Below are 19,819 nucleotides of genomic sequence, written 5' to 3' on the forward strand. Positions count from 1 at the left end.
AATCTCGCACCCAGAGCTGGCATGTCCCTCTTGGGTTGTGGGTCTGTACCTTCCCCTGGAGAGGAGGGGTTTGCCAGGACCAGGAGGCTGTTGTTTTTCATTAAAGGGGGAAGGGCGGTGGCAGGGAGAGAGTTGCCTGTGAGCCTCGTGCTCTTTCCAAGATCTGGTTGCATGAGCGCCAGCTTGCCGTGTGAGCCCTAAGAATCCCTGCTATGAACTGATGCCCTGCTGTCGAAACAGACAGGTGCGAAGAGGCCAGCTGGCTGTAAATTGTCTTTAAGACATAACTGCTATTTCTTTGGGTCCTGAACTCCTTAGTAAAAACACAGCAGCAGACAGAAGGACCCTGATTTGGTGCACAGTGTCCTGTCGCTGGGTGACCAGGTGGCGCACCTTTTCATCTCCTCTTCCCTTTCTGTGGCTGCTGGTCATTGGTCTGCTCTCAGCCCTTCCAGACTCCTGGAAAGTTTCTTTTTGTTTCCACTTGAGCAAAAGGTGTGGCGAGGACCTGAGACCTCAGGCTGCAGAAGCTTTCAGGTGCACAGGAGGCCTTGTCCTTCGTCCCCATGGTGATGATATAAAGTTCCTAGCATGCCTGCCCTGGAATGGCGACTGGGTAGTGAGATTCCTCCGTGCTCTTTGTTCTCCAACATTTCTGGCCCCCAGCAGCTGAAGTCATTCATGACAGAAGTCACGTTTTCCTGCTCAGGTTTTCACCCCGCGGTTACAGAGGCTTTTTGTCTTAGGAAAGGCTGGCTTTGTGGTTGGCCTTGATTTTCCTTTTTTTGCCACATTGATTGGAAGTCATTAAAAAAAATAATAAAATAGCCACAGCAACAACAGAGGTGAGCATGAGTGCCACACAAGTAAAAGAAATTGGATCAACATCTCTAAAGAGCATCTCACCCTATGACTTTTGATCTTCCAGAGAGACTTAAATCATGCCCTCAGTGGGGTAAATTACTCACTTTGTGACATTTTTCTGACTGTAGAAATATTAAACATTTATGTTAGAATATTTTAAAAATTTATAAATAAAAAATAAAAATGACCCAGAGATCTCATGAAAATGGGAGGAGACCAAGAGATTAGAGGAAGGGATCGAGAGCGGGGAGTTGTGGGGAAAGAGGTAACAGAATCAGCTGTCTATGTGTACGGCTGCACCACAATGAGGCCCGCTTGTATGGCATTGTATGTACTAATTTAAAATAGTAAAAGGGGATAGGGAGGGGTGGGCTGGGGAATAGAGGTATGGGGAATGAGATGATCAAATTATGTTATGTACATATATGAGTATGTAACTGTTGTGTGTATCAGTAAGAACCACAAGGCTGAGGATGTCGCTCAGTGGCAAGCACAAGGCCCTGGCACAATTCCCAGCACTAAAAACAAAAAAACTATATATGTATGTATGTATATGTGTATATGTGTGTGTGTGTGTGTGTACACACACACACACACACACACATACACATATACATATACACACATCACAAAAAATTAAAAGATAAATAAAAATATGACAACACACAAAAAATGACCAAGAGATTATTTTTTACACATATCCTTTTAGTCATTATTCTAAATATCCCAATACATATTTTACCCTTTTCTCTTTATTCTCTCTCTCTCTCATTCATATATATATATATATATATGTATATATATATATATATATATATATCTTCCACTGAGCTATACCCCAAACCTTTTCATTTTGTTTTTGGAACAGGGTATTAGTATAATGCCCAAGCTGGCCTCAAACTTGTGATCCTCCTGCCCCAACCTCTTGAGTAGCTGGGATTACAGACATATGCCACCATACCCAGCTTATCTGCTTTTTTAAAAGTAAAAACAATGTGCTTTCTATAGCAAGTTGAAATAATAGCAGAATATGAGATGTAAACAACCCTGAACCCCTCAGTCGTACTCCCCAGGATTACCACGCTCCGTGTACATCCTCTCATATCCTCCCTGCTATGCCCTTTTTAAATAAAATTGGAATTTTATCATCCAAACTTCATTTTTTTAAGACTGTGTCATGAGCAGTTATCCTTAATACATTTCAAGAGCAATATTTTTATTGGTACATTTTAATTATACATAATGGTAGGATTCATTGGTATCGTATAAGCACATAAGATAATTTGATCAATCTCATTTCCTAGTACTTCCCCCTTCCTCCCCAGAGTTCCTCCCTCTACCCTTCTGGTCTCCCTTCTATTTTCATAAGATTCCTATTTTTTTTTTCTCTCTAGCCATATAAGAGAAAACATATAAGCTTTGACTTTGAGTCTGCCTTATTTCAAAGAGCAATATATTTTTAACAGCTGCATTGCTTTTTAATGCATAGTATCATAACTGAATTTTCTCAATAGTATGCTGTCATTTCTTAGTATGTGTAGGGATTGGTTCCAAGGCCTGTTGTGGGTATCCAAATCCTTGGATGGCCAAGTCCCATATGTAAAGTGGTAGGATATCTACACATAACCTACATCTCTCTTCCCAGATCCTTTGAGTTACTCTGTATTACTTATCATACCTAATACAATGCAGAGGCTCCATCAACAGCTTTACACAATACTGTTTAGGAAACTGTGACAAGGAAAAATGCCTGTGTGTGTTCAATACAGATGTAGTTTGTTGTAGTTGTTGTTGTTTAATACTTTTGATCCTTGGTTGAATCCAGGGATGTAGAGTCTGTGGATATGGAGAGCCAACTGCACATTATTGTTAAGAAAGTTGTACATTTTACTAATTTGTCACCTCTATAAATAGACTTCTATTCCTTTTCTTGTTCACTGTAAGGTTCCTCCTCATCCAAGGTGCACATATGTATTTTAATCTCCCCCCAACCCCTGGGATTGAACTCAAGGGCACTTGACCACTGAGCCACATCCCCAGCCCTATTTTGTATTTTATTTAGAGACAGGGTCTCACTGAGTTGCTTAGCACCTCACTGTTTGCTGAGGCTGGCTTTGAACTTGCAGTCCTCCTGCCTCAGCCTCCTGAGCTGTTAGGATTACAGGCCTGTGCCACTACAACCAGCTATGTTAATCATTTTTGTTTGCAGATTTATTCGGATACCTTTTTTCCATCTAATCTTTCTTCAGCACTACTTATTTTAATTGCTAAAGAACTATCCAGACTGGGGCTGGGATTGTGGCTCAGTGGTAGAGTGCTTACCTAGCATATGTGAGGCACTGGGTTCTATCCTCAGCACCACATAAAAATAAATAAAGGTAAAAAGAAGAAGAAGAAGAATTAAGACGCAACCTGAGTTAAAAAAAAAAAAAATCAGACTCCTCCACCCTTCTTAGATTTCCTCCCTTCATTGCCAGTCCAGAGATCCTTAAGTACATATTTGATCATATTTTCCCCTTTCCTCTCCTAGCACCTCCACCATTTTCTCGACATGTTTTGCTTGGCCTAGTGTAGTGGCTGACTGGTCTTTTAGCCACCAAGTTCTTCCCCTTTCCATGCATCATCCACAGAATGCCAAGTGAGGCTTCCAAAACAGCTCAAACCCACTCTCACCAGAAACTTCCTCCCCATTGACAATGTGCTTAGAATGCTCTTTGGCCTATTGATGGATGCTGTCCACAGTATTGCCCCAAACTACCTTTTTAAACCTTATTTCCACCATTCCAGGTATATGCTCAACCAGAACTATCAGTCTGCAAATATTTGTAAACTTCACCACTAGCCTCTTTTCCGTGCTCTTCTCTCCTTGGAACGTCTCCCTCTCTCTGCATTAGTGTGCAGCACAAGCTGTCTCACACTCTTGCTAGTGTGCGTGTGTCTCACACCATCCCTCTCAGCCCCAGAAGCAGGTGATACCTGGCTTGTCTTTGCAGTTCCTGAGGTGACACTTCCCTGCCATGGCCATGGCACGTAGTAGTACCCGGGGATCACAGTCCAGGACAGCAGCTACCAGCTTCACGTGGCTGTCAAGCCCTGGAAGTGTACCTGGTGCACCTGGGGAGCTGGATTTTAATTTAATCTTTATTAGATTTGTTTAAAAATCCAATAAATCTGTTATTGTTTCGAACAACGTAGATATTGAAAAAAATCTACTTTTTCAACTATAGATCTTATGAAATATGAAGAGAAACCAAGGATTTCTGATTAAGATTTAGAATCTGAATTGAGATGGAATGTTAAAATTCATACATAGAATACTTTGTACAAAAAAATGAAAGAAAGCTATTTCATGTTTTAAAAAATATTGCATGTTGAATTGGTGTTTTGTGTGTTTTGCAACCCAACACACATACAGTTGGCCCCCGTACCTGCAAGTTCCACATCCATAGATTCAACTATGGATCAAAAATATTTTTTTAAATTGCCTCTGTATTGAACATTTACAGATTTTTTTTTTTCCCTTTTAGTATCAGGGATTGAACCCAGAGCACTCAATTACTGAGCCATATCCCCAGCCCTTTTAATATTTTTATTTTTGAGACAGGGTCTCGCTGTGTTGCGTAGGGCCTTGCTAAATTGCTAAAGCTGACCTTGAACTTGGGATCCCCCTGTCTCAGCCTCCTGAGCTGCTGGAATTACAGATGTGCACCGCCACACCTGGCATAGGCTTTTTTTCTTATTATTCTCTAAACAGTACTGTAAAACAACCGTTTCCATTGCATTTACATTGTATTAGGTATCACAGGTCATCTGGAGGTGTCTGAAGGATGGGTGTAGATGTGATACAGTTGCTACACCCTTTCATCTAAGGGACTTGAGGATCAGATTTTGGTATCTGGGAGTTTCCTGGTGCCAATCCTCCACATACACTGTGAGACAACTGTATACCCAGTAAACCATATTATTAAATTCATTTTACCTGTTATTTATTACATTTTTTAAATGTGGCGACTAGAACATTTAAGATGATAGCTGTGGCCTGTTTTGAAGGCTGTTGATTGCATTAAAATCTGAGTGCATAATGCCTTATCATCACCCACAGCATCAATATGATTGAAGGCATCTGTATTTTTGTGAATCATGTGAGTAAAGACAGCCGGCTAATCCACAGATGGCCTTGGTTTGCCATGACAGCAGGAATGAGTCCCACCCGTAGGTAAAGTGACAGAGTGCCGTGTTCACAACAGGCGTTCAAGGGGCATGAAGGAATTCCCAGCCTGGCTGCAGTCCCAGTTTCAACTGCTGGTGGACTTGTGTGTTGAGGTCTGAACACAGCGGCACCCCCGCCTGGGTGCACCTCAGGACCCTTCTGTGCCTCCATCTCTTTGGAGCAATCATTGGCAGCAGTGGCAGCAGGAAGGAGAGAAGATGGCTGATGGCCCACCACATGGTGTGCCCCAGAAACAGGCAGGAATCAGCTCAAGTTCCCAGGCTTGTTCTTGGATCCTAGAATTTAGAACCACACATTATTTTGTCATCTTGGGAAAATGCCACCTCTTCCCAAGCAAATACCTGCCAAAGGCCACACAAGCAAATGATAAAAAATGTTGTCTTATAAGAAAAATGCTGCAGTCACCAGAACTGAGGGAACTCGATAAGACCTCATGCAGGAGCCTTTGTGTCATTGTAGCCCAGGATATGCTCTTTAGCATAGAGAAAAACAGCTAGCTCATTAGGAGAATAATTTGTAGGCTTCCTTTACACATATTATGTAATACTATCAACATAATTCTTAATCTCCATGGTGTCTCATAAGAATGCTGCACTTAATGGTCAGTCAAGGATACTGAGACTGGTTATTTTTCAAATTCCAGAGAAAGTGTAATTTTCAAATTATATGCACTGGTTCTTTGCGACAGTACTTGCCATACTGTGGTACACTCTGGGGGCTCTTGATAATTTCATTGTCATTTTTGTTCAGTAGCTTAACTCACATTTTCTAAGTGACTGAACATCTTGTTGAGGATCCTGAGAGATAAGTTGAATAGGTCTCTGGCCTCAAGTAGGGCAGCATCCAAAGCTCTGAGGCTCTACAGTCACTTACAGTTCCTCAGAGTGCCTGGCCCTTAACAGGCTCTTCCAGGTGCTGGACTGCTCAACTGGGGTGCAAGAGAGTTTATCAAAATGCTTTCATTGTGAGCTTCTCTTCCCTTATTTGGGGCCCCTGGGGCTCAGTGTTCACATTAGTTTGCTGGGGCTGGCATAACTGAATGCTATAACTGAATGAGTGACTTAATACAGATTTGTTCTTCATGATTCTGAAGACTGCAAGTCCAAGATCAAGGTGGTGGCAGGTTTGCTTTATCCTAAGACTGACTCCATAGCTTGCAGATACATGGTCACTTTCTCACTGTGTTCTCCCAGGGTCTTTTTGTGTGTCCAATATTTCTATCGTTATCTCTTTTTATAAGGTCCCTAGTTATATTGGATTAGGGACCACACATATGACTTTATTTTACCTTAATGGGTTTGTTTCTAATATATTCACATTCTGAGGTACTAAAGGCTAGGACTTAAACATATGAAGGGACACAGTTTAGTCCATACCAATGCTTAGTCCCTTTTTTCTATTTTTCTGACTAAACCCAGGGCTTTGTACATGCTAGGCACGTGCTTTATTCACTATTTCTAGTGAATTCCTTTAAAATGGCCTATAAAATTCACTCAAGACAACCTTGCTTTATTTTATTCCTCTATAGAGAAATATGCTTCAGACAGATTTTTGGAACCCAAGTGATGTTATTTATCCAGTCCACAAAAACTAAACATCACTAGGCACAGTGGAGCATGCCTGTAATCCCAGTGCTTAGGGAGGCGGAGGCAGGAGGATCATGAGTTCAAAGCCAGCCCCAGCAAAAGCGAGGCACTAAGCAACTCAGTGAGACCCTGTGTCTAAATAAAATATAAAATAGGGCTGGGGATGTGACTCAGTGGTCGAGTGCCCCTGAGGTCAATCCCTGGTACCAAAAACAAAACAAATCAAAAAACTAAGCGTCATGTCTGGTGATACATGAGAAATGTAGGAAGGGTCCATTGTCCCATAGAGACCCAAATCACAGAAGGTCCATGCTGGCTGTTGTTTATTGGGGCATCTGATTCAATATTGTCCAGATATATTGACCTCTTCTAAGGGAAAAAAAAAAAAAACCCAAAACAAACAAACAAAAAACAACTTTTAGAATTCAGAAAAAACAGGTCATTTCCATTGTGGAAGAATAATTGAGGTGTCATTTGAAGCTATTCTTTCAGGGCAGATAAGAGTGTGGGCAGGGAGATACTGGGGAGAAGGCCATCATCCGCAGGGAGGGCCGCATAATCCATGTTTGGTGCTAGAAAACTGAGTTTGAGCCACATCAGGCAGTCAAGTCTCGGTGATGGGGGTGGGGGGCTGAGTGAACCGTGGGAGGAGCTTTCGCAGCTGGAGCAGTGGGGAAAGAGCCCCTCCCAACACCTGTTCCCTACCGCACTCAAACCAAGGCCATCTACCCCTGAAGATCTAGGAGGGTGACTGCATTTTTAAAACAGGGAGGAAGAAATCCAGCAAGTGAATGAGTTTTGATCACTATTTAGAGAAGCGATCTTCTCCCTTTCTGTCCTTCTTGTTAGGAACAAGTTTATGGTTTCTTGTTTTACATGGAAAGCAAGGTCCCAGAGGGGGCTGCTTGGTAAGGTGACATAGCCGGAGTGCCTATCAACTTGAATGTGGTGGTCCTAGAGAGTGCCCGCAACATTCCAGAGCCACTTCTTCAGGCTCTAGAAGAAGTGACCAACTGGAGCTGCAGCTTTCTAATGGGGTTAGGTGGCCCAGCAGCCTTCCCTGGCAGACAGCTCCCTGGGCAGAAGGTCCAGCTTTTCCGCTTCGGGAAGGGTGGAGGTGTCCCGACAGAGAGAAAGAGTTAGACTGACTTTTTACTCCTTGGTTTTCAACTTTGAATTTTCTTGTCCAGAGCTATTCATATACTTGGATCCATTTTAAAAAACAGCACTGACTAGATGGCCAGTGGCATCTGTCAGAGAGCAGGTGCAGGGAGCTGGGGGTCATCTATCCTACAGGTGCCCTCAAAGGAGAAAGTGTGAAGCCACATGAAACAAGCCCAACGTGCCATACTGCAGACGGTGTGCCCACCCCCTGCCAGTGACAGGGGAGCACCCTGGGGAAGGTGGGGGGCGCCCAGCCGTGACCTTTAGTAGCTCACATTGGAGGTGTGTGTGTGGTGCTGGGGATTAAACCCAGGGCCTTGCTCATGCTAGGAACGTGCTTTATCACCGAGCTACTCACCCTCACTCCTGGACATGTATTTTTAAAGTGAGCTCAGAGAAAGTCATATGAGGGTGGCTTCCTTGATTTAGATAAAGAGCATTTGAAAACTTTTTCCTTTAAAAAGAATGAAAATTCTGCAGGGCTGGGGTTGTGGCTCAGTGGTAGAGTGTTCACCTAGTGTGGGTGAGACACTGGGTTCGAACCTCAGCATCACATAAAATTAAATAAAATAAAGATATTGTGTTCAACTAAAAAAATATTTAAAAAAAAAAGAATGAGAATTCTGAACAGGCCCAGTTGGACACAGACACTTTCAGGCATGTGATACTATGGACAGAAATCAAATATACTTGTTTGGTGGACTAAGGAAAAATTTGTTCTGCCCTTTGAACCAGAAGGAAAAGGAAGCAGGAGCCGCTAGCTTTGAAAAGACTGTTTGGCTCAGTCCATTTCATGGAGACAGTTGGCAGTGGTTTGTGTGCCTATGGGTTTCAAGAAAGAGTTAGAGCAGGGTTCTTGCAAAAAGTATGGGTCTGACTTGGGTTAGAGACGCTCTGAGGGGTCTGGATATCAGCAGCGTCCAAGAGCCCATTTAAAGTTATAGATCTCAGGCTGTCACTCCTTACCTACAAAGCAGAATCTGCATAGTTATAGCTGAGACTGGTTGATGAGCTCTATAATTGTGTTATATTCCAGGATATACGCTGTCAGAAGTTTGTCTTCCAAGTACACTCTAAACTCTTAGAATCCTTCAATTGTATACTCTTCCTGATTGGTTCAAATACTTGGCTTTGAGGTTTAGTTTATCTGTTGAAGGAATATGCCAAGCATTGCATGTACAGAGCTGAGAGGGCACATGCCCTGCCATGAGCTCAGGATCTGTGGGGCATCTGCAAACCAATCATGATTCTGTAATGCACAAGAGGAATCTGCCCCAGAGTTGGAGACTGGGCGGGATTGTGGGAGAGGTTGACTTTCCTGCATCTGCCTTGTTCAGCAGGAGGCTAAGTCTCTAAGAAAACAAAAAACTTGCCGGCTCAGCTTTTAAGCTCCAACTCAGTCACCATCAGCCAGCTCATTGTGTAAGTGAGCCATGTCACTGTCCTCAAGGTGCAGTCTGGTGGCTGTGTTTGAACATATGAGCATTACCTGTTTTTCAGGCTTGTAAATACTGTGCACCAGAGAGATTCACTTAAGGAAAGACTACTACATCTCTTGCAGTTGAGCACTACCACTTAGTAGGATTTTGCTGTAGTGATGCTTTATTTCATCTAGAGAGTTCTTGAGAAGGAAGGAGCCATATAAACTCAAAGAATTAGGACAAAGATATCTGCTTCAGATCATAAACTTCAGTCAGTGGAAAAAATTGATTCTGCTTGTTAAGAAGAACTACCCCATCCTCTCTTCATCAGGCTGAGGACGTACTCTGGCAGAGTCTTCATTAAAACAGATGGTTTTAGGCCAGGCATGCTGGAATCCCAGAGGCTGAGACAGGAGGATCACAAGTTCAAGGTCAGCCTGGGCAACTTAGTGAGACCATCTCAAAATAAAATAAAAAGTGCTGAGACTGTGGCTCAGTATTGAAGTACTTGTCTAGCATGTGAAAGGCCCTGGGTTTAATTCCTAGTTCCACCAAATAGCAAAACAAAGCACCCAACAGATAATTTAATGTTCATATTATTCCTATCTCCGACCTGAGGAGCAACAGCTCAGTGGGTTATATACATGGGTGTATACACCTGCTCAGGTCTTTGGCTGTGTGACATTGCACATTCTGAGCTAATATTGGCATCTGGGCCTTTGCGGCAGTGGCTCTCACAATGGCCTTCCACAGTGCTCACAGAGACCTGTACTAGCTCCTGCCACCAGAGCACCCTGCTGTTAAGGAGAGTCCTCAGCGACAGGGGCTGCCGAAAAGCCCAGTGCTGCTCTTCCTCCTTCCCTTCTGTGGAGACCATGATACAGTACCAGGTAGAGGTGCAGTGGATGTCTGTGTGGCTTAATACTCTTGGGTGTGGCTGGTCTTTTCTGGTCTTGCTTGACTTTCAGGCTTCTTTAGAACCTCAGGCTGGGGACAAGGCCTGAACAATGTGTCATTTTCCACCATGGGAAGATGAGCCCATGAGAGCTGCCATCACCTGCCCAAGCTCAGAGCTCTAGTTAGTGGCAGAGCCAAGCTCAAATCCAGGAATCTCAGGTCTCAGCCCATGGATGAGGTCTTTTGTATTTTTAGTAGAGCTTAATCCAACTCAGCTGATCCAGTCTTTGCCTTAGTCTTCACAAAGATCTGTGAATAGTTAATAAAGGAATCGCAGAGGGCCCCAGGCAGTGATGATTTGAAATGTAATAAATGACTGCTTTTTTCCCCCCTGAAACTGTTTTTCCCTTTTCTTTCGTGGATGCAGAATGCAGATCTCACATCCTAGGTGCCATAGATAGGTACACACACCCTTCTTCCACTAGCCCTTTCTAAAGGAGGCCCTGTGTGCCTGGACTGAGTATCTTGCATAAGAAATGTTCATATTCACTGCATGAGAATGCTGGTGTGTTCTTGGTGTGAGTGAATTGAGTGTTGGTAGAGAGCAGCTTAGGTCTTTGTCTTTGGAAAGATACAGGCAGTCCTCCTATGAGATGGAAACTAAATTAGATAATAAATACCAGCTCACCAAAATAAATGAGAAAAAGCAAATTGCCAAACAAAAAGTGTCTTTATGTGTCTGCTAATACACTAGAGGGATGTTTTTTGTATCCTCTTTTTTTGCTTTGAAAAGCAAACCCCCAACTCAAGTCATGGTTAACAAATAAGCATGGAGTTTGGGTGCAGGAAGAGAGTCAGTTGTGTTATATCCCATTTGATGTCTTCCTAGAGCACATTATAGTGAAGGTTGTTTAGCACAGCTAACCCTATATTGGAGGGAGAAGGTGACTAATACATTAAATATAGCTCTGGAGTCAGCTTTTTTGCCACTGGACAGTGTGCCTTGAGCAAGCTGCTCACCTTCTCTGAGACCACTTTGTTTTGCTTTTTAGGGGAATGAGGTGCACTGGCCTAGGGGAAGGGCACCTCCTCTGAGCCTTGCCCAGGTACCACTCTGAGTCCATTGAGAGGAAAAGCCTTTAATTTTTGTGTCTTCCTTTCCATCTCTGGCATCTTGAATTGGCTTCATATTTAAAGCTCATTCTTAGGTTGGGTAGTGTTGGGATAACTTTATGTCTTATCCTCATGTTGTTTTACAAACTTATAGAGAATCCTGGTTTCTGTCCTTCTTCTTCCACTGGAAAATTCCTACTCAAAAAGTTATGAGGGTGAGGGGATCTGAAGTGACAATTGGTGTGCAAGAGCATTGACACTGGCTGCTCACTGATTCAGATCAGTTATTCACAGATATTAACCTATTGAGCCAACAGATGAGAAAACTTTTCCTGGGCTAATTCGTCTCAAAATTCCTGCAGATCAGTCAAACTGCAGGTCATTTTTTTCCGTGGAAAGTGGCAACTGTTATTTCTAAGATACATTTTGAGATAAGCAAATAAAATATTCATTTATGCCTGTTGCCTAAATATCCTTTGGGAGAAGGTCTAGTGAGCACTGGCTGCTGTTTGAAGCATAGGAAGACATGGGGTCCGAATGCTTCAGAAGAAACCTCATTTTTATGTTGCTTTATATTTAAATCATTATTTACTGCATAAAAAAACTAAACAAACAAACAGGACCAGTAATGAAATGTTTATGAGAAAATGTCACAGTGATTGCTGCATATTTTATAGCAAAGTGTTGTAGTGTTTCTTATATTGAGAAAGTAGGACCTATTTGGAGTTGGGATGATCAAACCCAGATGCTTTCCTAAAATTATATTTTCAGTGCATTTATATGTCTGTTACAAAGTGTGCTATGTGCTAAAAATATTTTCCTTTGTAGGCCAAAGGAAATTTCAAACCACATTGAGGGATACATATATCAGATGGTTTTTCTTAAGTGCGTTAAGGGCATCCTGGTTGTTATTAGCCCTGACTTTACAATATGACATTATTTATGCCAAAAAGCTTCACAATTCAATTCTTCTTTAATTTCAGCAACTTTATTGGCATGAAAATGCATGGAGGGGAGGCCAAAGTCAGTATATAAGAATTTGGTACCAAGACTCCAGGGCAACCCGTGATAATGGGATTCGGCTGGAGTAACTCCATGCCTGGGACCAGGACATGGCTCCCACGTCAGGGGGCTTTGCCTGCCTTTTCTCCAAGTACTCATCTCGAGTTTCCTCTCTCCTCCCTTCCTTTTCCCTCAGTGGTGCATGGAGTTGTTCTTCTTACTCCACACAGCCCAGCAAAGATGCGTTTCTTTTTAAGACTCTTCTTTTTTTTTTAATATTTATTTTTTAGTTTTCGGCAGACACAACATCTTTGTTTGTATGTGGTGCCGAGGATCGAACCCGGGCCGCATGCATGCCAGGCGAGCGCCCTACCACTTGAGCCACATCCCCAGCCCCACTAAGACTCTTCTTGATTGTGTTTTTCACAAAGTCCATTTCTCCAGAAGTCTCACTGTCGTTTCTCCTCACACTCTAGTTTTTTAGTCACTGTCATTGATTTTGTGATTGAAAGGCATCTGCCTGGGTTTTGCATAAATGCTTCAAGAAGCTGCAGATGAAGGAAACAGATATATAGGTTTTTGACTCCCTAAAATTGTATTTCCCTCCTCCACTCGTATCTCTTTTTACATACTTGAATGTCCAGAATGGAAAAAAGCTTACCAGGTTTGTGAGTAGACGCTCCGCTAAGTGTAGTATGCCTAAGTTATTTACCCCTCCTATTCACAGCTCCACATGATGAACATGATTATCATGCCAGCTTTATAGAGGAGGAAACTGAAAATCAAATGTTGTCCAACTTAGAAGCCCAGGTTCATTCTACAGGGGTAGGTTGCATATGTTTTCACATCTCACTCCTGGTCCTGCTGGTACATTCATAGAGCAATGTAGAAATATCACATTTCATGTTATGATGGTTTTGTAACAATGGTTGGCTTATTATTGTGAGTGACGCAGGACCAGAAATAAAATTATTAATTCTCCTTTATAATGAGGCACATGAAAAAGAGAGCTTACTTCCTGGAGTCCACCACTTGTTCTGGGGGCAGTGCTTGCTTGCAGCGCCTCAGATGGGCCATGTCTCCACAGGCGCCACCCCAGGGCTTAAAGACTGTGTGGTTGTTAGGTCAGGCTTTTTATGATGATGCCACAATTCGGTTATTTTGAGACCTTTGAAAGTTTACTCAGGTTCAAAATACAAGACAGGCTTTTGTCTGTGAGGAGAAGAGGGGATTCCCATTTCGCATTCTGCCTCCTGCTTCTTGCGCTGTGAGTCCTCCTACCCCTCCTCACCCTGGGGTGCATCCATCTCCTTGGCTCAGTTGTGTGACCTGTGTGCCCGGCTGCATAATTTCCTCACAGCAAGGACAGAGGGGGCTGAGGTCTAAGTTCTCTGTGGCATATTTCCCATAACACCGGGGAAGCCATATTTGGAGGATGGACTTATTTGATTCTTAGCCTGCATTCCAGTGACCTTGAACCTCAGAAAACCAGGCAGTGAAGATAAGAAAGGTTCATGTAAAGGCAAAGCTAAAGCGGACCTTAATATGTGCACTGTAAATTAAATGTCTAATTATGAAAACAGGGCTGGGGCATGGCTCAGTGGTGGAGCACTTGCCTAGCATGTATGAGGCTCTGGGTTCCATCCCCAGTGCTGAAAAACTAAAACAAGAAATTGTAGAAGATAGTTAGATTTAAGAGAGTTTAATATACCTAATATTAACATAAATATAAATTAACTGATGGGTTCTTCAATCTTGACAATGAGGAGGTATTTTTGATGTTAATAAAACTCTAATGTTCCTTGCATCTCCTTTCCGTCTATCATACTGGTGAGCACAAAGGTCGTTATGTGCATAGTGGCTGGCTTTATCCCTAGGACAAAGGAGTTATGTTTGGTATCTAAAGAACAATGAGCGTTTGCTGCTTGACTGATCAATGCTGGATCAAGTTCACATTCCCCAGCTCCCACTCTCCCACCTCCACATGAGGTGGGTGGGAGCAGAGCAAAGGGCGGGGGGCAGGTCCTTTTTCCACAGAGACTTGAGCCAGGGCTTTCCTAATATGGACACAGCTGGGGCCTTAAATGTTGATTTAATCCACTGCTGGAGAAAACATCCTATGAAAAGGAAAGAGATTAGCAGCCAAATTAATTCTGACCCCTCCCATTGTTTTCCTAGAACACCTCCTTGTAGGGAGCTAAGGGTTTGGTGAACAAACATTGTGGAAAATGGCTTTTCCTCAGATTATTTGTACTTGGGACAGTTGCCCCACCTCCAAAATGTGGTGAATTTTACTTTCCCTACTGTGTGTGTGTGTGTGCGCGTGCGTGTGTGCTTTTACTTCTTGATACAGGGAGTAGGAGTCAGGCCCCTTCCCCTTGTTTGTATATTTTGACTTCATGGAATTTCTTTTGGAGGCCAGATGACAAGCTATTGGGACCGAGGGCCACAGCTCTTACAAATAGTCATGCTAAAGCCACACACCTCCTCCTTCAAAGGCACCGTGGAGTCCATGTGTACACACCTCTAGATACCATACTCCCTCCATCTTAGGGAATAATGGGGAGGTACCTAGACACTGGTGTTTGCTTTCAAGCTAGTGAAATAATCAGTATATGCTGTGTTTTTATGCCTAATTAACGACTATCCCTTCAGAAGACACTTTATCAGAATGATTCTTCTGCTGGCTCCCATGTCTGTGCACATCTTTCCTAGACACAGGAGCCCAGTTGACTAGGGCAGGCTGGTGGACGTTCTAGAAATCGGCCCGGGTTGCCCCAGTGCTGCTGGCACACTGCAGGGGTCTTTTCCATGGGCACATGCTGTTCCCTTACTCCCTGTGTGTGCCTGTATACATGCAGTACTAGAGATTGAACCCACAGATGATGTAGCACTGAGCTGCACCCCCAACCCTTTGTTATTTTTTTTTTTTTTTATCTTGAGTCAGGGCCTGTGTTGCTTGAACTTGGCCTCCCTTGTTGTTGGGATTACAGGTGTGCACCACTAGGTCCAGCTGCTCTCCTCTAATTCTATCCAGCAGCCCTTCAAATGCAAAATGTTTGTCTGGAGGGATGGGTGGCAGCCATCACATAATTAGAATATTGTTAGTACTACTTCATATTGACAGTATTGCCGACCAGTGCTAAAATCAGGTCCCATCTAAAGTCTTTCTACTCAGGATCCAGAACTGAATCAATAATGCACCTAGAAAAACAATCACTAAAAAGTCAAATATCCTTTCCTTCTTGCATCCCTTTTGGATAGAACGTAGAAACCTTTCACTTCCTTTTTAGTCTTTGTGTGTACTGGAAGGATCTTGTTGAGGAAAGCTACTTGGGTTGGCCCACAGCCCATCATGCCCAGGATTGTGTCCACATCTACCTAAAGGGATTTATCATCATAGAGTATGGTATAGTGTTATCCTGTGTGTCACTGACTTTGAATTGTCTTTATAGTAACCTATTAGAGCATCACTGAGACAGTCTGGACCAGTGGTTCTCTATAGTCATAGGGTAGAGACTTAGAAATGGCTGGTGCCTGGTCCCACTCCCAGAGATGGGAATCTGCCTGGTCACCTGGGCGCCTTGGGATTTGTAAGCCCCCCTCCCCCGCCACCACAGTGATTCCAATAAGTCAGGCTGGGAACCCCAGATCTACAAGCCAACCCTACATAATGTTACATTTTACCTGTGAAAATTCTCTAAGGTTGTAATGCCATGAATATCAAAGTCCTGTAAAGAACAGCAGTCATACAGGTGTTTAAGGCAATATGCTATTATCTGTTTTCTAAATTATCTCTTTCAGGAGACTTTTATGGTATGGGATTGTATTTTGTGGGCTGTTTTGAGCCAAGCTTGCTCTGATCACATAATAAATGTTTTAAAGTGACAGTCCATATTAGTAGTCCATGGAGTAGAAAGAGCACTACATTTCCAATCTGAGGATATCTGAGGGCCAAGCAATGAAATTCCCTGACACTCAGCTTCTCCATCCTTAAGATGGTGCTGTGTGAGGCACAGGTAGAAGAGCTGTATGCGGACGCACCTGGTGAAGTTTCCCCTCTGCACAGAGCCTGGCTGTTCTCGTTCTTTCTACCAGTTCTAAGATTCTGTGATCTCTGAAGTGTATGGAGCTTCAGTATCATTTTGTCCTAAAGTCACTTCCTCTAGCTTCTAGTAATGTTAAATTGCTTCTTAATTTTAAAGTCTAGAACTTGATACGTCACTGATTTCTGTCCTAAGCACATTACCTATGTCATCTGATCTTCACACCTCTATGAGAAAGGAGGCTTAGAGTGGACACACAGCTAACACATGTCTAAGCCTGAGCTGTCCACACATCCCATATACCAGGCCGAGGTACTGCCTCACCCTGCGGTTTGCTGAGGTCAGGGGTGGTGTCCAAGCCTCATTGTGTTCGCCAGCTCTGCTGCTGTTCTGCAGTGGGGTCTGCACTGCATTGGTTAAGGGAACGCCCTGTCTCTATGTCTGATTTACATTCTTCCTGCAATCTAAGTTCTTTCCTTGGGTTTTGATATCAAAAGGGATAAAATATTTGGTTGGTTTACATTTTTAATAGTCCTGTGTGATGTTTGTATAGTATTATGGTTTTCAAAATTTTTTAAATAGTTTTTTCCTTAAATTTTTTAAAGAGTACAATCATGTAACCTTAACTTACATACTTTACTTCAAAATGTTGTTAATGGAGGGAAATTTAGAACCATAAAATCTTTCCTGATCCCCACTTTCTCCCCTCCAAAAAGAAACAGGAAATTAAAGAAAAAATAACAATAAGCCCAGAACACTATTCAAACCCCTCCTTGTCCAAAGTGAACTTAAGGCAACATCCAAAGCAGACAAGTGTAGCATGAGAGAAATAAATTAAAATAAGTAAAGTGACTTGAAAATAATGGTAGGAAAATGGGATGAGGCCAAGAATTAACTAAGTGCATAGTAAGTACATACTGAAGTTCCAGCCTGGCTGAAGCAGGGTCCCAGGAGCACCTTGCTTTCTAGAAGAGGGGAAGGGATAAATTGCAATGTTGGTGAGGTCAAAATAAACCTATTGCCTCAGCCCCACTATTCCTGATGTGAATCCAGGGAGAAGGTTTTGCTGTGGCCCTCACAGAAAATCACCATCTAATGTAATAAACAGCCCTCTAAACCCGCCCTTCCAGTAAACACTGAGATGGGTTTTATGGGGCTATTTCTTATAATGCACCTCAATAAAGGTTGATGGCTTCTTCCCAGAACTAAATGTGATAAGAGAACTTTCACAAAGTACCTGAAAGACGAAGTCCAGGGTCAGCTTTATGGTGGTCTGTTTCAATCCAGGAGCGGATTTTTAGTATCCAGGAGAGGAGTTAGGGTGTCAATGAATCTGCCAATGTCCTGAAAATTCTGTGTGTGTTTGTGTATGCGTGTGCAAGTGCTAAAGGTGTATTTTCCCCCCTAGGGAGCTGATAGCATGTAACCTTCATCAGATTCACAAAGAGGGTGGAATAATGCAAGAACTTGAGGTTGGGATGCGCTCCGTGGTGAGCACTTGCCTGGTGTGTGCAGAGCCATGCATTTCATTCCCAGAACTGAAGTGGGGAGAGAATGAAGAGCTGAGCGTTTGAAATGTGTTCCCCTCAGTCAGGCTCTGCAAAAGCCTTTGAGCAACAGTGAGATCAGGGCTGTGGTCAGAGAGGGAGAAGTTCTGTGAGCTGGCTCCCTGCACAGCCACTGGTTCAGCAGTTGCTAGGCCCAGCAAGGGACTGATTTCCTTTTTTAAAAAATATACTTTATAAGGACTTCCACTGAGAGGTCCATGTGGCAGGGCCAAAATTCTTTTCAGAAAGAAACGAGGCCTTCTTTCTAACATGGACAAAATAAGCAGTAATATAAATTATGTATAATTCTTCCAGAATCAACCACAAGCCAACATAAAGGAATATCACATTTGAAAACAACAGAACCAAATTTAAAAGCATAAACATTTGATAACTACTCCTAATCCTTACTTGTTATTACTATAGCTTAATCTACCTTGATTTTATTTCCAGTCCTGTGCAGACTCCTACTTTGTAATTAACCTTGAATATATGTTGGCAGTAGAGCCCTTCAGAAACCCACAGAAGCTTCTGAAACCCTCTACCTTGTTTGGTATTCAAAGGTACTTTGGCTTCTTTCAGTGGATAGTTTGCCCTGTGCTTTGCCCAAAGGAGTGTAATTTACCATCTGAGCTGTGTGGGGTAATTAGAGGGCTCCACTTGCTCGCCCTGTACGCCTTCCGGGGCCTAGGAAGGCGCCTTCTCCTGCTGCTGGCTGTGCCTCCTTCAGGAGCAGGAAGAGAGCAGCGCCCTCATTAGCAGTATGAAATGGGTATCACTGTCTTCTTCCAGTGAAAGGAGTAACTTCCTCTTCTACTTTAAAAAAAAAAAAAAGAGAAGAAGGAAAAAAGAAAAGAAAACTGAAAAAGGCTTTCCCTCTAGGGCAGTCTCCACTGCCACATTAAGGGATGCTTTTATTTTAAAGCAGTGGCATTTCTTCCAGCCTCTGAAATTGTCTTCAGCTTTTATAAACTGCTTTCACAAGAAAGTTTCTTGAAACAACTTCCTTTCTAAACTTGCCTCTCTACTAGCTGAGGCATTTTAAAAGATATAATTCAAATAGAGAACATCTGTTTTAAAGTGCTTTCACCACATTCTGAAAGATAGGTAGTAGACTATCCATCCCCCACTATAGAATTCCGGTTTTTGAAAGTGTCTTTCTCCAGTTTCTCCACAGCCTGCCATCATTGGTGTAAATACCAGAACAGAGAGATTTAGGTAGACAACAAGAAAATACATTCAGGTTTGATACAAATATTTTTCCAGTGTCATGCAATGTTTTTTTTTTTTTTCTAGATTAAATTCAGCTCCCAGCACGATTCTGTAATGCAGTTTTTAAGTGATTAACATTTGAGAACCTTTGTCATTTTTTATTTTTAGGTTTTTAAAGTCATTTTAGAAATACTTTGGCACTGTAATTGATGTCTTTCTTAAAATTCACAATTCTATGCTCTTTACAAAAAGGCATTTTATTTTAGTTGCTACCCTGGGAATTGAACCCAGGAGTGCTCTACCACTGAGCTATATCCCCAGCCCTTTTTATTTTGAGACTGTGCCTCACTAAGTTGCTGAGGCTGGCCTTGAAGTTGTAATTCTCTTGACTTAGCTTCCAGATCACTGGGATTATAGATGTGTGCCACTGTGTTCAGCTCAAATTAAGATATTTTAGTGATGAAATAAACAGAAGTTAGAGAAATCTTCATCTCAAAACTCCTCCCCCATGAAATTTCATGTGCTATTCCTTCATTTGTTCCTTTATACTTCCATTCTTGTTTAACATGTTTATTGAGCATCTGTTCTATGTGAGGTACTGTTTTTAATAACTGGATGAATACCAGGAACAAAAGACAGGATCTCTTTCTTCCTGGAACCTAAAGTCCAGTTAGGGAGATACATGTTTAGTAAATTAGCAAGAAATAGCTACAACAAAGAACACACCCTGATGAAA

At 42.5% G+C, this 19,819-nt stretch overlaps 1 protein-coding gene across 17 annotated transcripts in view; it reads left to right on the forward strand.

The window, feature by feature from the left end:
- Positions 1–19,819, forward strand: part of Aopep (aminopeptidase O (putative)) — a 312,146-nt gene that overhangs the window by 216,207 nt on the left and 76,120 nt on the right. The window lies entirely within an intron of this gene.

Source organism: Marmota monax, unplaced genomic scaffold, assembly GCF_021218885.2.
Source record: "Marmota monax isolate L192 unplaced genomic scaffold, Marmota_monax_Labrador192_F-V1.1 WCK01_AAM20220418_F8-fsc00180, whole genome shotgun sequence".
In the NCBI taxonomy this organism is placed as follows: Eukaryota; Metazoa; Chordata; class Mammalia; order Rodentia; family Sciuridae; genus Marmota; species Marmota monax.